Below are 16985 nucleotides of genomic sequence, written 5' to 3' on the forward strand. Positions count from 1 at the left end.
AGGAGCCGGAGCTTGTGCAGGAGGTTGAGCGTTACCGACTAGATATAGTCGGCCTCGCCTCCACGTACAATTTGGGCTCTGGAACCCAACTTCTTGAGAGGGGCTGGACTCTCCATTTCTCTGGCGTTGCCCGTGGGTAGAGGCGGCGAGCTGGTGTGGGCTTGCTCATTGGCCCACAGCTCAGCCGCTTCGTGTTGGGGTTCACTCTGGTGAACGAGAGGGTCGCGTCCCTGCGCCTTCGGGTCGGGGACAGGTCTCTCACTGTTGTGTCGGCCTACGGGCCAAAAGGCAGTGCAGAGTACCCGGCCTTCTTGGAGTCCCTGGGAGGGGTACTAGACAGTGCACCGACTGGGGATTCCGTTGTTCTCCTGGGGGACTTCAACGCCCATGTGGGTAACGACAGTGACACCTGGACGGGCGTGATTGGGAAGAACGGCCTCCCTGATCTGAACCCGAGTGGTGTTTTTTTTATTGGACTTCTGTGCTAGTCACAGTTTGTCCATAACGAACACCATGTTCGAGCACAAGGGTGTCCATCGGTGCACGTGGCACCAGGACACTCTAGGTCGGAGGTCGATGATCGACTTTGTTGTCGTGTCATCTGATCTCCGACCACGTGTCTTGGACACTCGGGTGAAGAGAGGGGCTGAGCTGTCAACCGATCACCACCTGGTGGTGAGTTGGATCCGCTGGCGGAGGAGGAAGCCAGACAGACCTGGCAGACTCAAGCGTATTATAGGGTCTGTTGGGAACGCCTGGCAGAGGCTTCTGTCAGAGGGGTCTTCAACTCACACCTCCGGGAGAACTTTTCCTTGATCCCGGGGGAGGTTGGAGGCATGGACTCTGAGTGGGCCATGTTCTCCACCTCTATTGTCGATGTGGCCGCTCGTAGCTGTGGTCTGTGGTGCTTGTCGCGGCGGCAATCCCCGAACCCGGTGGTGGACAGTAAGTAAGTAAGGGATGCCATCAAGCTGAAGAAGGAGTCCTATCGAGCCTTGTTGGCTCGTGGGACTCCTGAGGCAGCCGATGAGTACAGGCGGGCCAAGCGTGCCGCGGCTCGTGCGGTTGCAGAGGCAAAAACTCGGGGTTGGGAGGAGTTCGAGGAGGCCATGGAGGAGGACTATCGGACGGCCTCAAAGACATTCTGGCAAACCGTCAGACGCCTTAGGAGGGGGAAGCAGTGCTTCACCAACACTGTTTACAGTGCGGGTGGAGAGCTGCTGACCTCGACTGGGGATGTTGTCGGGCGGTGGAAGGAATACTTTGAGGATCTCCTCAATCCCCCCGTCATGTCTTCCGAGGAGACTAGGGACCCGGAGGCGGACTTGTCCATCACCCTGGCTGAAGTCACCGAGGTGGTTAGCAAGCTCCTCGGTGGCAAGGCTCCGGGGGTGGACGAGATCCATTCGAAGTACCTCAAGTCTCTGGATGTTGTGAGACTTGGCTGACACGTCTCTGCAACATCGCGTGGCGGTCGGGGACAGTACCACTGGAATGGCAGACCGGGGTGGTGGTCCCTCTGTATAAGAAGGGGGACCGGAGGGTGTGTTCCAATTACAGGGGAATCACACTCCTCAGCCTTACCGGTAAGGTCTACTCCAGGGTACTGGAGAGGAGAATCCGACCGATAGTCGAACCTCGGATTCAGAGGAGCAGTGTGGTTTTCGTCCCGGTCGTGGAACACTGGACCAGCTCTATACTCTCCATCGGGTCCTTGAGGGTTCATGGGAGTATGTCCAACCAGTCCACATGTGTTTTGTGGATTTGGAGAAGGCATTCGACTGTGACCCTCGTGGTGTCCTTTGGGGGGTGCTCCGGGAGTATGGGGTCCAGGGCCCTTTGCTAAGGGCTGTCCGGTCCCTGTATGACCGAAGCAGGAGCTGTGTTCGCATTGCCGGCAGTAAGTCAGACCTGTTCCCGGTGCATGTTGGACTCCGCCAGGGCTGCCCTTTGTCACCGGTTCTGTTCATTATATTTATGGACAGAATTTCTAGGTGCAGCCAGGGGCCGGAGGGGGTCTGGTTCGGGAACCACAGGATTTCATCTCTGCTGTTTGCGGATGATGTTGTCCTGATGGCTTCATCAAGCCAGGACCTGCAGCAGGCACTGAGGCGGTTTGCAGCCGAGTGTGAAGTGGCTGGCATGAGAATCAGCTCCTCCAAATCCGAGGCGATGGTTCTCGATCGGAAAAAGGTGGTTTGCCCTCTCCGGGTGGGTGGTGAGTCTCTGCCCCAAGTGGAGGAGTTCAAGTATCTCGGGGTCTTGTTCACGAGTGAGAAGGATGGAGAGTGAGCTTGACAGGCAGCGTCTGCAGTGATGCGGTCGCTGTATCGGTCCGTTGTGGTGAAGAAGGAGCTGAGCCGGAAGGTGAAGCTCTCGATTTACCGGTCAATCTACGTTCCTACCCTCACCTATGGTCATGAGCTCTGGGTAATGACTGAAAGGACAAGATCGCGGATACCATCGGCCGAAATGGGTTTCCTCCGTAGAGTGGCTGGGCGCACCCTTAGGGATAGGGTGAGGAGCTCAGTCACACGGGAGGAGCTCGGAGTAGAGCCGCTGCTCCTACGCGTTGAGAGGAGCCAGCTGAGGTGGCTCGGGCATCTGCTCAGGATGCCTCCTGGACGCCTCCCTAGGGAGGGCATGTCCCACCGGGAGGAGGCCTGGGAAGACCTTGGGATCCCACCGGAGGAGCTGGAGGACGTGTCTGAGGTGAGGGAAGTTTGGGAGTCCCTGCTTAGACTGCGACCCGGCTCCGGATAAGCGGAAGAAAATGGATGGATGGATGTTTTTATCCTTCATATTAGGGCAGACATAGAGTTTTATTTTTGATCACAATATGAAAGATTTGTAGTATTGATGTTATAGCTTATAATTATTTTTACAAACTTGTTAAATGCTCTTTAAATTTTAAGACCTGCTTCCAATCCTCGCTCCCTTTCTCTCAATGTTAAGGTTTTTAGCCTCCACAGTCCGTGCTTAAAGAGCCAATAATACTTATTTATTTATTTATTTCAGGGACAATGCACATTAATAAACATTTGCATGTAAATATGCCAGAATTAGCCCGAGGGCTATTTTTCATCCGTAGTCCCGGGACAGGTGTAAAATGTCAACCTGTAGGAAATAAAATACAATAGAATAAAAACAAGGTTATTATTTACACTCTAAAATCATTCTTACATACAGTCGCATACAACTCCATTCTTATAGTCATAAAACCACATTCAGCCACATACATTCATTTTCAGCCACAAACACAACATACCGTTGTCTACATACACACACAGACACAAACAGACATACAACAAAACTCAAACAGAGGCAGGATGGAGACAGGAGCATCGAGAGGTGGATGTTAGTGGTGACAAGACTGATTTTCAATTAACCATTTCTTTAACTGTAATTTAAATGAGGTGTAAGTGGGGAGACTTCTAATTGTGGTGGGGGTGGTTCCAGTCATGGGAAGCTTTTACAGAGAAGGTGGTTTGGCCAAAGAGACTATTTCTGAGTGGGATGATGCAGTCCACTCTCGATGCCCCTCTGGTTCTTTTGTGGTCAGAGGTCCTGATGTGAATAAACTGTGTGAGTGGAGGAGATGACAAGCCATGAATGATTTTATATATGAGACATATATGAGACAGAGATGAGCATATTTGACCAAGTTTTCCCAGTTCAGTAGATTGTGTTTTTGGAGGATTGGACAGTGGTGATAAGAGTGTGGTTTCTGATCGAGAGTTTTGATGGTCCATTTATAAAGAGAGTGGATGGGTTTTAGAGCTAGCTATAGAAGTTGAGTGAGACCAGACAGTGAGACAGTAAGTGATATGGGAAAGTATCATGGAATGTATGAACATTTTGGCTGACTGTATGGACATTTGAGGTCGAATCTGTCGAAAATTGCTGAGATTAAATTTGATGCGATTACTGATGATTTTTATGTGGGATTTGAAAGTGAGTTTTTAATCAAGGGTGACTTGTATTCTGGAACCACCTGGAGCTGTTCACCGCACACACGGACATCAGGATTTATGGAGGAGCTGTTATGAGATTTGGTGAAGAACATTGCGATTGTTTTGGATGTGTTTAGCTGTAGACATGAGTGCTGTAACCAATTTGTGACATGAACTAGGGCCTGTGTGAGTTTGGCAGATACGGTGGAGATGTTTGTTCCATGGACATAGAGAACTGTGTCATCAGCATACATCTTGACAGAGACATTAGAGCAAATAGATGGGAGATCTTTGATGTATAGTGAGAATGATAATGGACCTAAAATTGACCCTTGTGGGACACCAGTGGAGAGACTAAGGGGGGAGGAAAGATGTGACTGAATTCTAACATATTGAGAGCGGTCTGTTAAATAAGCCTGAATCCATTTAACAGTATTGGCAGAGAAGTTGAAGTGCCGCAACTTATTCAGCAGAATGTTGTGATTAACCGTGTCAAATGCCTTTCTCATATCAAGGAAAACAGTGCCAACGACCCCACCCTTGTCCAGTGATTGACGAATATTTTCTGTAAAGAAGCAAGTGGCCGTTTCAGTTGAATAGTTGGTTCGAAATCCAAACTGCATTGGGTGTAGTGTGAATGGGGTGGTGTTAAGGTGGTTTATAATCTGTTCAGCAACTTTGGACATTATGGGAAGTATACTTATTGGTCTGTAGTTGGCTAAAGAATGAGGGTCACCATTTTTAAATATTGGGACAACGATGGCAGATTTCCACGTGCTTGGAAATGCTCCCTGTGAGATGGACTGATTAATTATCTGTGTTATGAGTTGTAAGAGCGATGAGCTGAGTTCCTTTAGCATTATTGAGTCCATGTTGTAGATGTCTTTGCATGTAGATGATTTAAGTGAGTTAATAGTCCGGCGTACATCATAGTGGGAGACACTCATAAGACTGAGTACAGGCGCATGTTGATCTACAGAAAAATTATTTGTACATTCAGGTAAGAAATGATTTGCGATGCTAGCCACAGACTCAATAAAATAGTGGTTAAAGGCTTCTGCCACTTCTGCTGGGCTGCTTACAAGGTTTTGATCGATTTTAATTTCAGCTGTTATCTGTGTTTTTGGGCGATCACCAATCATTTTTTTTATTTGGTCCCATATTGTTTTACAATTTCCATTCTTTTATAATTTTTCCCAATGAATTAAGAAGATTTTCACACTCTTGTTCACAATCCTCCATAGTTATCAGGTTGTCCCAGCAGACTTCATTAACTTTAACTAGAAAGTCCTGATATTTGTTTTTAGGAATGCCCACAAATTCCTCCGTATTGCTTGCACTAAAGCGCTTTTTGCTAATTTTTCTATTTAACAGGATGAGGTTGTGGTTAGATAGACCTGATAGCATATTTAATGACTTTGCAATTCTCTCTGGCCTGTTACTAAAAATGAAATCAATTTGTGTTCTTGTTGAATTTGTAATTCTTGTTGGTCCTTTTATAATTTGTACAAGATCAAATTTGTCTGTGATTTTCTTAAGTTTCTGACGAGTGTTTCTGTCTTCCCAGTTTATGTTGAAGTCCCCCATAATGATTATTTCCTTGTCAAGATTGCATTGCTTTAGTAGGTGTTCGAAATTGTCATAGAAGCTGATGTCGGCAGATGGTGGCCTATAAATTAATGTAATTATAAAAGACATTTGTTGAGAGAGCGAAATTTTGAGGCCTAAACATTCTAACAGCTGGTCATTTGCCCATTGGATTTTTTCACATTTAATTGTATTTTTTACATAAGCCCCCCCCCCCCCCCCCCCCCGCTACGCTACGCTATTTTCTGATTTATGTTTATGTATATGTGTAATGTTATAATGTTTCCGCATGAAAAACATAACAGACAGTTGTGTTTTGTTTCATTCACACATGTTTCACACACAAACCCTCCATATTTAATCTCACTTCTTTCAGAAAACACTCTATCCCACCTTGTGATGTCATCATGTGGTAATACAGGAAGTGCTCCATTGTATTTTTACACCTTCACAAGAATCATATAAAGCTCACAAGAGTCATTTTTGTGTAATATAGGACCTATAAGCTACTCTGTATGTAAGTGTTAGAAATTTGCTGCAATCTCCATCTGCAGTGCATAGTTTAATCACTATATTCAAATTCACATCAAAACTAACGGCAATAATCATATGATACCTATAGGCTTGAGTAACCTCTCCCACACCTCCTTCCTCAACCCAATTTCTCAGTTCTCAAACCAAAGCTTAAAGATATGACATATGCCTGAGAGATATAGACAAAGTGTTCGACCCCCTCTGGAGTCTTCATCATATTTTAACCATTTCCACATATAACTGTTATAAGACCCTCATTTGAACCGTCACATTACTTTACACTGACCCCATAATCCCCCCCTCCATCCCCATCCCCAGCTCATGTCATTTCATAAACTACTTAATGTCCACATATGGGAGACCTCAGCGCGGTCCACCAAATCTAATTCATCTGTAATGGCTTTCTGCAAACCACTGATAAGAATAATATGACCCCTCTATGGGAAAATAACACACAGGATATCCATGGATGCTGCTGACAAATGCATTTCTCATGTTTTTGCTATGACTCAAATTGTGAAGCAAATGACGGTGTAACTAAACCATATGACCTTTCTGGTTAAGGTTAAGGCTATCAGTTCTTAGCAGTTTAATCGTACAAAGGCTTTGTGTAAAAACGGGAAGAAAGAAGGGAGCGTCTTGCTGTAGCTTAGTAACCTTTTCTACAACCTTTTGGTAACTAGGTCATGTTGAAGAATATTAGATCGAGGTATTGTAAGTTGGTGGAATTTTCTAGGGGGTAAGAAATATCAGTTTGAAACTTTTTTTGTTTACTCATAAATGTAAGAAACTATTACAAGTTTTTCATCATGGTTATGTATAAAAGCGGCTGAAATTGACTATTTTTGGACACAAAACAAAAATGTCAAAAGAACCAAGTTTATCAAGTTCATATTAGATACTAAGAAATACACAGAGGATTTTGTATATCTTATTTAGTATTTGAGTAAACTTGATCTGACTAAAAATTTGGAGTTAACACTTGAATAGATACTAAAAATCCCATCTCAACGTTTTGTCAAAATCTTGTTAAGTACAAGATTGGACCAAATTGATCCAAAAAAATAAATAAATTTGCCTGTAGTATCTCCTCTTAACTGGAATGTTCAACAGTATAACATTTATTTTTCTCATCTATCCCCATGAGGACAAGCAGTTGACATCCACAGACCAAGTTACAGTTCAGATCTGTGGAGTGGCGCCACCGTTCACAATAACTATGTATTTTCCAGGTATTTTTGAGCATGTACACAAGCAAGATACATAAGCACTCCCACTATACCGTACATCTCACTATATACTGGAATTGGTTTTAATGAATGACTATGACTTGCTTACAGATCTTAAAAAAAAAAAAAAAAGTTTTAAAATGATACATTTATCTCAGTGTCAAATTGCAAACTCAGTGATGGCAGTATCCCAACAGTGTGAAAGAGAAAATAAATCACCCTATTATTTCTGGCAGCTAATTCAAGAAATAGAGTTGTATTTTGCCATGATATTCTTCCATGTTAGTTACAATATATACAGCAATTTTACAAATATTACATGGGAAATATTTTAAAATGCTTGAGGCTCAAGTGAAAGAGTATGATATTAAAAGTGTGTTAAAAGTGTCCATTTGTGTTATGTAGGGGCTTATATGTTGGTATTTGTATCAGACAAACTGCAAAATAGCATGCTGAAATAAAAACTACATGTTAATTAGACTTAATACAGCGTAATTATTACTTAAAGCTTAATTATGAGCAAATCAACTATGAACAACAGCTTAATAAAGGGTTCAGAGTTAGGCTACTGGGTTAGTTCAGTAGTTACAAAGTCTGAATAATTCCTAATAAAATATTTGTTCATTGTGAATTATAAGTCTTTTTTCATCAGCAGTGGAATGTAACAAAGCAAAAGTAGTAAAGTACTGTGCTTAAGTGTCAATTTCAGGTATCAGTACTTTACTTAAGTTCACTGGGTAAGTACGCTTAAGTAAGTGGATACTTTTTAGTGAAAGCAGGTATCTGTACTTTTTACTCCATTAAATTTTTTTTTTTTTTAACAGGACTGAAAAGTAAAAGTATTTGTATTATCGTTTGAGACCTGCTGAAAAGACTGAGTTTTTTTTTTTTTTTAAGTTATAATTGAGCAAACAAAAAAGCTCAATAACAAACCTAAACATGATCTAACTTTGGTGTCATATTGAATACAATTGTCCATGCTACTCCGCTCCGGTGTGTATCATTGTGTCAGCATAAACTCCAGCTGAACCTCGCTCTCTTTCTCTCTCTTCTTCTACTCTCTGCTCCTGTATCTCTGTGTTCACTTTTCGATGTTGATGTTTGCTAAATTTGTCAGTAGGTCTAAACCACGCCTATAGCCTTCCTCTCGGGAGGTGTCAAACCCGGACGCACAAAAACACACACAAGATATGGACTTGAAAGAGGACGGAGACAGGCAACTGCTCACTGTGGCTGTGAACAAAGGCAGTGTCTGGTTTTCCTAATCTATTCCTCTCTCTGGGGATGTCTCTCAAATCTTCACAAATCTACAAGCGCGCACTAAATTGACTTGTCAGCTTCAATTGTTAAAAGAAGTAAAGTTTTTTCTCTTACTTGTATTGACCATATTCCCCAAAGTTAATGAGATTGTCCTCATGTGAACCTAGTAGTAAGGGTTTTCATTGTTTTAAATGTTTTTCAAATCTCAAATCTCTTTTCATACCCCTTGTGGCCATGTTTAGTCTGTTATGAAAATGCCATCAATACAGTCAGAATGAAATTACCGTAAATTTCGGATTATAAGCCGCTACTTTTTTTCCACGCTTTGAACCCTGCGGCTTTTACAGCAGTGCGGCTTATATATGGAATTTTACTGGATAACGGACCCTGGGGGGCGCTCTCTAGCTGTAAACGTAAAAGTGAGACAGACGTGGGGAAAGATTCTGCTCTGAAGAATTCACTAGTTTTGATTTTGAACGATCATTTTGCGCATCATGAAATGGATATGATGCAGTTTTTAAGATAAAGAAACAGAAAGGAAACAGAGCAGGGGTCGGCCTTTAACACGCAAAGAGCCATTTGGACCCACTTTCCACATAAAATAAAACACTGGGAGCCGCAAATACTTTTTGACATCTAAAATGAAGATAACACTGTATAATAACAATAATGTAACGGAATAATGTAGGTTTTACTTTCACGGACAAGCCTTCTACACGTGGCAGATAAATATGGCAAAAACAACTTAAGTGCATAAAAAAATACAACTCACCAAACCGCTGCATCATGCATCGCGCTGATTATGTGATTATGTCTACTCTACTCCGCAGTTTCTTTAAAAAAACAACAACAAAAAAACTCGTAGCGTATCGTTTAATCCCAGGTGCTTATTCTCCATGTGCCAAAGCAGTTTTGAAGGTTTCATTGCCTTATTTGCTTTTCCCGTATGTTACGCAGAGCGGACTCTGTGCGTGAGAGTCACCTGTAGCGACAAACCCAGATTTTAAGTAGGCATTGTCTGTTAAATTTATCTTTCTTTTTCTTGGAGGTCGTAGTCTCCTCTTCTGGCTCCTCAGTTGTCCTTTTCCCCTTTGTTAAAAAGATCTCCAAAGACTTTTGTTTTGGCTCATTTTCACTCGCTTGTGGCTCTACTTTTGTGCGTCGTGTCTGATGTGTTATACGTGATACGTCACCGCGGAGACAAGAGCAGATAATATACTTGCTACTACATCAAATAGATTTCTGTGGCGATTTCCAGCAGGATTTTCATGATACATCTACGGACGAGCTTATTAGTGTGTCATTAGGGACGGGCCAAAGTTGCTCCTGACCCCTGTGCGCACAACGTCTGAAAATCAGGGCTCTTTACGCAGGACTGTGAGCTGTGTCTGTTAGTTCCCAAGCCACGCAGAGCCGCAGTATGAGGCTGAAAGAGGCGCATACGGCTCCGGAGCCGCGAGTTGCCGACCCCTGAAATAGAGCCACTGCACGTAAGCTCGACATCAATGAATCCAACTTGGTCAATGTAAAAAGACGACAAAAGTTTTCAGAGGAAATAAAAGCAGATTTTCCGTGTTGGTGCAGCTTTATTTTCTAAACCTGCAGATGTGTTCATCCCGTGTTGTTGTCGTGTTGGTGCCAATTTTCAGGCACAGTTAAAAAAAAGCGTGTCGGTGCACCGTCTTTCTGTGTAAATATCTCATGTTACGATATGAAAACCTGCGGCTTTTATTCAGGTGCGGCTTATATATGTACAAAATTGATTTTCTCTTCAAATTTAGCTGGTGCGGCTTATATCAAGGTGCGCTCTGTAGTCCGAAATTTACGGTATGTTTTTGTGTCTGAGATCTTTTAGCTGATGAGTAAATGAATGAAAGTATAGTAAGATTTGGAAGATGAATCAAAGATGGCATCCCATTGGTTTTGATGGCCTAAGCTCACTGGCGCATAAGGTCAAAAAACTTCTGTCTACAGTGTGGTTAGGCCCGTTGTAGACATATCGACTTGAAAGTCGGGACAAGATTTTTTGAGGGGTTTATCGTTTACACATTTTCTACTGGGAATTTTTTGGTTATTTTCTGGCTATATGATAAGATTAAAGCAGCCGCAAAAGGTTAAATTAATAACTCATATGACTCATTACAATGTAAACTGAGTACTAAGTGTTTAATTCTGCAGTTTATTTATTGCAGCTCATGATTTTAACAATATTATACATTTAGAATAGTGTTTGTGGTGTAAATCTGCTCTTGGGTTATTGGTCAGTGGCATAAATTAGTTTTGATATTACAGTTCGTCTATGGTTTATATAGCTGGTAGAGTGTTTGTCCACTGATCCAAAGGTTGGTGGTTCGAATCCTGTTCTCGGCATAAACATCACTGGTTGAGTGATCAGATCCACTGACCAAGCAAGACACTTAACCTACTACACTAAAAATGTGATCATGCTCATTTCACCAGCAATATATCCAACTTCAAAATATGTTATCATCTGATCAGTTCTCACCAGTCAGAGAAATGGCAACTGGAGTGAGGCAGCACAGGCTCAGAGCAGAGCTAACCTAAATCTCACAAAGCTAACTTTAAGGTGGTTTGAGGATTCTAATTTTTTTTTAAGTTTATTTGAAAAATCCAACCTTTGCGCTGTATGTGCACAAACAATTTGACTTATTTTCTTAGCTAACTCCTTGTGGCAAGAGATTGTAATTTTATGCAGCCCAAGAGGAATGCACAATAGCTTTTAGTTTTTGTTTTTTTTTACTTAACGGGTAAAGGTTTCAAAAATGACTTTGTAACCATTTGTTGTTACTTTACTGACCCCTTGTGGCTGACCAATGTTTCTGTTCATCTTATTTCTGTCTCCTATAGTACAATCTCCAATTTTAGTTTAAATGTCATCCCAATTTGGCTAAAAATCAAAACACGACCGTCTTCTCTTGAGCCCTCTTGTGGCTGGAGTCAGCACACATGACATGAAAGCACCCGATATGCTCCCATGTGTTGTGTGTAACAAACTAAACGTCTTCTTTCCTTATCTGTGCGCCTCTCGAGTGGATGTTTCTCAGCATCTCCACATATATACAAGCACCCCCTAAATTGACTTGTCAACTTCAATGGGCCCAAGAACAAAAGGATTCCTGCCAGTTTGAAGCTGACATCATTAATGGGTTTGGGATGGGGGGCAGCCGCGAACACAAAGCAAGAGCAAGGTCGGACTGACTTAAAATGCACTTTCATTTTTGGCAGGGACGAGAGCTCTTTTTGATTCAACTCCCACTTTTTTTTTTTGCGAATGGCGCTAACTTTCATTATCGGCACGAACAGAAGGGTGTGAGGGACTTTGTTGTGCTGATGGAGAGAAATGTGACATCCATAATGCATTTCCTATTAGGGGAAGCCACGCATGGACACACCTGGCCACGTGTCATGGGGGAGACGGACAGGAAGAGGATGAAAATAAATAGACTGCTGGCGGCGGGGAGGCACAAGAAAGGTAGAAGTAAGAGATGGCGGAATAAATGTGCAAAGAACGGGTGCTATTCTCTTGAAATTAAGCTTATTTGAAGTAGCAGAAGATATAAGACATGCAATAAACCAGTTTCAGCCTTAGAAGCAACCAAATACTTTGAGTAGTGAAGCATTGCAGTTGTCCAAATCTAATCAAATGTAACCGAGGATCTTTTATTCCATGGGTAAAGCATTGTTCTTCTCATTGAGGAATTTTGAGTTTGGGTTTGGTGTTAACTTTCAAATGTTAAAATGTGTTTGTGGTTGGAATATACTTTATAGGCTATAGTTTTGGTCTCAGTATTTCAAAATACGGAAAAAAATGCGTTAGACGGACCAGAATCAAAAATATATGGCCAAACGTGGGTTTCTTCGGTGGTTTCCTGTGGTCGGAGTTTGTATATTTGATCGACTATTTGAGGAGTAGTACAGAAAATGTTGTGTTGGTACTAAAATGTCAAACTCAATACTAAGGGGGAAAAGGTGTTGCCGGTTTCAGCACAGTGATAATTAAAAAAAGAACAACTTTTGTTTGCATACAATAGATGTAATTTTCAACTGAGAATATCAGTTTTGTTAATATTTCAGTGTGGTCTTATGAGATCTGACATGCAGTTGATCATGGCCTTGATCTATTTATGTTGTTAGTCTAGTTTAAATTCTAGTTTATGTAAATAAGTGCTGGGTATTGATTTTCAGCAAGTATCAGCAGAATGCGTCAAAATGCAATATGGAACCCTACCAAAAGGAATCCTCTCTCAAAATGAAAAAAAGTGACTGAGGACATGTGACAATATAAAATCCACATATAAACCAGCTTCCCGAGTGCATAGTAGCATTAAATCCAACTGCTTTGTTGAACATTTAAATCCTCTTTTTCCTCTCCTCTTCTCCTTCATTCTCTCCATCCTTATTTCCCTGTGTTGCTTTATCTGCCTCTGTTTTATTTTCACTATTGCTTTATTTTGACCCTGGATAGAGATTTGACTGCCTCATCTCAAATGGTAATAACTTGGGTCCATATGCACGCAGCCATCACAAATTGATTGGTTTGTGACGCTGGGAGCGCTCTCTCTCTCTCCCCACATTCACTCTGTTCCTCGCTCGCCCGTAGCACAGGCTCCATCCATGTCCAATCCCTTATGTCGTTAAAACAGCACCCCTGGGTGCCCCTTCACCCCTTCAGCCATCCCAAACATCTAAACAATTTTATGGTGAGGACTTTCCAAATCTGTCAGCAAAAAAGAAAATATTTGACTTTTTTTTTTTTTCAGAAATGATTTGCTACCCTTTTTCAGCTTTTTCAGTCAAACCGGTGAGCATGCATTTTGAATAAAAATACTTTTTTTTTTTTCTTATCTTTGAATATGTTTTTATTTTGCTTCTACATTTTTTAAGTCTCTAAAAAAAGACAAAGGTAGCACTGCCACGCCAAGTTACAGGGCAGCTCTGTGCAACAGTGACCATCCTCACATTAAAGCAGATCTATTTTTCAGACCTGTTCACCATGCTATAGTAGATGTTTCCCCTTCTCAATTACCTTTTTATTTTTATTTTTTATATGGAGTGATTCGTACATGTTTGAGTAATCTTTAATCACTTATTTTTAAGACGCCATAATGTCAATCAATTCCTGTTTTCTCCACCACCAATATATGCCCACTGTGACAAACTTACTTTGTCTTTCAATTTTATTTTCTTAATGGATGATACACGTAGGATTCGGCAGCGTCGCATAGTTATTTTGGTATAAATGAGCTATACAGCTCTTTGTTGTGATGACATTTAAGGTGACAATGGGTACCACAGTTTTCTAACATGAAAGTCAGCAGACTTGTCTCTCTTATTAAGTCATTTTAGATGAATATTGTAATTTTAAATGTGCAGATTATAACATAATGATTCAAGGGCGTCATAGATTATAACTATATAGCAGACGCAAGCACAACAGGTCTGCTTCAAGAAAAAATGCATGAGTTTCAAGATATTTTTAGCAGTTAAATGGAAGAAAGATCAGTTGCCATACCACGGAACATTCTGGGCAAAACAACCACAACCCATGGAGGCAAGAAGATCCCCCCACCAGAAAAGTAGTGCACTTTTAAGACATCCTAAATTTAAAAATATGCTACATTATACATTCTTAATAAAACAAAAAATCTTCATAAAAATCCAACCCAATGCTTTCTCCCCATCTTTCTCAAATAAAATAAAAATCGGGCATAAACTTCTAGGAGTCTTACACAGTTTTTACAAATTCCTGTTTCATTTTTTTTTTTTTTTTTTCTGCCAAAGTTCCAGTCCCACCCATAGGGGACTCACAGCCACATAACAAACTATGATAAAAGACGAGCCCACACCTCTCTTCTGCGTCCTCCATCTTTGTCGTCCTGCAGTCCTGTATCACTGTTTCCTCTCTGCTGCGCTTTCCCTTTCATTTCACTCTAATTACACCATTACATTATCATCCCTCCTCTCATTTGCATTGGATTTCTTCCGCCTAAATCTCCCGTCGCCTCCCTTCTCCTAGTCACTTTGTCTTCGCTCCTGAACACGTTCCACCTTTTTTTAATTTATTTATTATTTTTCCTATATTTTTCCCCCCTTTCTTCGCACCACGCAAACAGACAGTGCCCCTGGGGACGGACAGGAGAGCGCTGCCTTTGTTTATGTGCACCTCTAACTAACTCTCCATCTGCAGGGAGCCGAGCCAAGCCCAGCGGTGCAAGACAGAAAGCTGGCGCCATCCCAAGTTCCTCTCTCTGGGTCGGTCCGCTATCTGCACCCCCGCCTGGCAAACTTTCTCTTCCTTCCAGGCTTCAGCCTACCCACAGAGACACTCATCTACTACTAGTACAACCACTACAGTAAGCAAATCCTAACCCAAACTGTTCACATTCCTCTGAGTTTTAAACCACAATATTGCAATGGATAAAGAGAAAAAGAAACAAAAGTAGCATACTCAAAAGTCCTATATTATGCCAAATTGACTCTTGTGAGCTTTAAGTCATGTTAAAATGTTGTTACTTCAGCAAAAACATACCAGGAGTTGGGTTTTGTTTCATTCATACATGTTTGAGTAATCCTTTATTATTAGTCTGTCTACATCTCCAAAGATCAAAATGCTTTGTTCCACCTTGTGATGTCATGAAGCAATAAGCAAGTCAAGAGATGGTCAATCCCAGGGATGAAATTATCTAAATGATTCTAGTTAAGGTGGTGTTTTTGGAGTTAAAACTAGAAAGTATGGAGTTTAAATAATAAATAAATACATATTAAAATTTAAATATAAATAAATTATATATATATATATATATATATATATATATATATATATATATATATATATATATATATATATATATATATATATATATATATATATATATATATATATATATATATATATATATATTTTAATCCTTCTGTACGTTTTGTCAAAATCTTCTAAACTCTTCTAAAAATCTTCTAAATCTAAGTAAACATTGAAAAGTTTAAAAATTTAGTGTGTGTAATGTTTTCATTGCTAAAAACATGCATTCTTACTTTGAAGGGGCTTGCTTATCCTCAGATCTGACTAGTAACTAGGCCTGATGTTGCATTCCAGGTAAAGCAGATGCTGAAGACAAGTAAGTTTTCTCCACCATAAAAGTTGCATAATACAAGTATGCAGAATTTGGGGTTTGAGGTAGATTGGTCCATTTAGCAGACTTTTACACATTATAGTGGCCGGATGTAGCATACAACTTATCCAAGATTTTTTAGTTAGTTGCCAATGCCAACTTCTTTGTCAAAAATACATTGTTGGCATACAAACATCATGAGTTAAAACAATTCTTGATTCTTATAAAAGCCATCATCTCTATTTAACCTCTGTTTCACCTTCAGTTTAAGCCAACTACACAAACTTAGAGAACAGTATGTGTCTTTACTTGTTCTTCAAAGATACTTTAAAGACAGGGACTTAAGCAACAACAATATTTATGGAAAAAGCGCAAAATGCCTTTGGCTGTAACTTAAGCCTCACTGAGTTTGAATGTCATGTTTTTCTTGGTATTTAATGGTTTGAATTTCTCCTCTTAAGAATATCATATGCTGGGAATTTATTAAAACACAGGAAAAGGACAAGAAATAAAAAGAAATATATACAGTTACTTTAGCAAAAGAAAAATCCAATTCTGTCAACTGGACAAAAAGTTTTTCTGAGCGAAGACGTCTTGCTGCACATCTAAGATATAAAACAGTGTCCACCAGCACTCGTCTGGGTTTTAGCTTCCTGTGAAAGAGCTATTTGTCTAAAAGTTGTTTTAAATTATTAATTGCTATGGCAACAGTTTGAAAAAATGAAAACCAATGGATATGTAATGCAAAACCAATAGCGCTGTGCCTGATAAATGTTAACTTGCGGTTTAGTTTCATTTATTTCCTCTCCTCTCTGTTTTCATAGTTAGTTTGAACTATAGGGCATTGGTTACACATGAGCAGATATCTTTATAACCCTGAAGGTCTGGGTTTCTTGTTCATATGCAAACAAATTAATTTGCCTTTCAAATCAGAGATATTTCAAAGCCTGCAGTGTAGACAGTCAAAGCAAACTATTATATACACAAGAAACAAGAAACAACTATGACCTGAAGTTACAAACCATGAATGAGGTGAGAAGGTCAGATCTGATGGCACACATCTGATGGAACATTCACCTAAAACATGTTGAGCCATTGTTACAAAGGTGGGATTGCCGAAGGTAGACAGAGAATTAATCCACAAGATGTTAAAGTAGTGGATCATGAGCACACCATAGACTGTATAAAGAAGTGGAGTGTGAGTGTGACGTCCGGCTCCAGCCAAAAAAGCTTATCCAGGTTAGCAGTTATAGGGGCAGATTTGGATTTCCGACCACAAGAATCATAGCAAC

The 16985-nt window shown here is 40.8% G+C and overlaps 1 protein-coding gene across 1 annotated transcript in view; it reads right to left on the reverse strand.

The window, feature by feature from the left end:
- The window catches only part of tenm1 (teneurin transmembrane protein 1), a 431225-nt gene that overhangs the window by 361534 nt on the left and 52706 nt on the right, over positions 1-16985 (reverse strand). The window lies entirely within an intron of this gene.

The sequence above is a fragment of the Periophthalmus magnuspinnatus genome, chromosome 10 (genome assembly GCF_009829125.3).
Source record: "Periophthalmus magnuspinnatus isolate fPerMag1 chromosome 10, fPerMag1.2.pri, whole genome shotgun sequence".
Lineage (NCBI taxonomy): Eukaryota > Metazoa > Chordata > Actinopteri > Gobiiformes > Gobiidae > Periophthalmus > Periophthalmus magnuspinnatus.